At 45.6% G+C, this 2,116-nt stretch overlaps 1 long non-coding RNA gene across 6 annotated transcripts in view; it reads right to left on the bottom strand.

Moving 5' to 3' along the window:
• LOC126993608 (uncharacterized) overlaps window positions 1–1,825 on the bottom strand; it is a 7,821-nt gene extending 5,996 nt beyond the window's left edge. For 5 of the 6 annotated variants that reach the window (XR_007748032.1, XR_007748033.1, XR_007748031.1 and 2 more), the window contains exon 1: window positions 713–1,328. This is a non-coding gene — a long non-coding RNA (uncharacterized LOC126993608). Of the gene's footprint in view, window positions 1–712; window positions 1,329–1,678 lie in introns of those variants that run through there. The other variant, XR_007748034.1, reaches the window with a different exon arrangement.
• Between the last annotated feature and the right edge of the window lie 291 nt (window positions 1,826–2,116).

Raw genomic sequence — 2,116 nt, 5'->3', positions numbered from 1 at the left:
CAAAAAACATCTTGACAAATTTTACTACGCGAGCCACCATCTACCAAGAAAAAAATTAATTAGCGCGAAAGCCTCAGTTAGAGCGAGATCAATTAGAGCGAGCCGCAATTAGCGCGAAATTAATTAGAGCGAACCGCAATTAGCGCGAGCCACCATCTACCAAGAAAAAAATTAATTAGCGCGAAAGCCTCAGTTAGAGCGAGATCAATTAGAGCGAGCCGCAATTAGCGCGAGCCACCATCTACCAAGAAAAAAATTAATTAGCGCGAAAGCCTCAGTTAGAGCGAGATCAATTAGAGCGAGCCGCAATTAGCGCGAGCCACCATCTACCAAGAAAAAAATTAATTAGCGCGAAAGCCTCAGTTAGAGCGAGATCAATTAGAGCGAGCCGCAATTAGCGCGAGCCACCATCTACCAAGAAAAAAATTAATTAGCGCGAAAGCCTCAGTTAGAGCGAGATCAATTAGAGCGAGCCGCAATTAGCGCGAGCCACCATCTACCAAGAAAAAAATTAATTAGCGCGAAAGCCTCAGTTAGCCCGGCCGCCCCTCACGGCGGGAGTCTGTTCTCGCTCCCCCAATAAACGTATCTATTCATCGCTGACCTCTGACTCCACCTCTCACCCCAACAACAAGCTTTTATATTAATGATGAAAACCTTCCTAACACACACACACACACACACACACACACACACACACACACACACATACCATTTTAGCGACCTGCCCTGAAGCCAAGACTGTTAGTTCACGTGTACGGCTGGGCGCCCAAAACCTGAGGAGGAAGAAGAAAAGTTAGGCCCATGCTCTTCCATATGTTGGCACACAAGTAGGCCTACACATATTTGCCAAGGCTTTCACAGGAGTTGTGGGTATGTCCACGGGTTCATTTATTCTCTTTTCTCCTCCATATATTACGTTTAGCTGGCTCAAGTGGTAGTTTAGGGCTACCAGGCTGTAGTAGTACTTGGCGTATTGTCTTTACTGACCCCAAACTATCGCCCCATAAAGATAACAATATGCATTTATAATTATTGTTAAATTCGGTAATTACTGATGCTCTTTTTTGCAATATTTACGGGCCAGAAACAGAAAAATACAATGTTATGCCTACGGTAAGCTGGTAACATTGAGGGGAGTGAGGGAGAAAAATAAAGCTTTGTCCTAGGGTCACCTGGGTGTTATTCTATACATATACCGTCCCTGGCACCAATGACTGGCATCACACTGATTCTGGCACCACACAAATCTATGCCACTATGAACACTGCCTGGCATCACATGGCACTGTCTGCGGCACTGCATAACACCTGACCCCATGTCACAGGAGAGGGTAGGCAGGTCAGGTAACAAGACAGCCTAACACTGGGTAACTAGTAATCTGTCTTGCATCACATAACACTGTCTGTGGCACTGTTAACACTGCCTGGCACTCCAGGCCCACGGGTGATAAAAGAGCTGAAGGGACACTCAGGAAGATATTGCAGACCAGTGAGTTACATGAAGACTGGCCAACATTACACCCATCTATAAGAAGGCTGATACAAATGAACCAGGTAATTACAGACCTGTGAGTTTGACCTGTGTCATATGCAAAATAATGGAAACCATAATAAGAGAAAATTTTCAGAGCATTTGAAGAATTATCAACCACTCAGCAGAAAACAATACTACGGACGGGCAGATGATGAACGGTGCCGGCTGCAGCTCATTGCCGTGCTGGACCAATGGACACAGTATCTGGACGAAGGCAGCGCAGTGGATGTTGCATATTGCAATTCTGCTAAAGCATTTGATAAAGTTCCACACAGGAGATTAATTGAGAAAAAGTTAGAACAGCAGGGTCAACATTTTAAACTGGATAGCAGCATTCTTTTCCATTTCCATCAACGACGATGGGGTTTTGTCAAGCGGACAGGTGGCGTGTTTATGTAACAAGGGTGTATTTTGAAGCTCTTCCCTTTCTTCACCCTGAGCTGGCAGTCTCACCGCCCATCGACCTGAAAGAAACCGTGAGGCCAGCGTGGAGAAATACACCCTTGTGACATAAACACGCCACCTGTCCGCTTGTCAAAACCCCGTCGTGAGCTAGAAATCTTGTAATTACCACCATGCC

The sequence above is a fragment of the Eriocheir sinensis genome, unplaced genomic scaffold (assembly GCF_024679095.1).
Source record: "Eriocheir sinensis breed Jianghai 21 unplaced genomic scaffold, ASM2467909v1 Scaffold640, whole genome shotgun sequence".
Lineage (NCBI taxonomy): Eukaryota > Metazoa > Arthropoda > Malacostraca > Decapoda > Varunidae > Eriocheir > Eriocheir sinensis.
The sequence above is the reverse complement of the archived record's forward strand: the minus strand, read 5'-3'. Positions and strand labels throughout refer to the sequence as shown.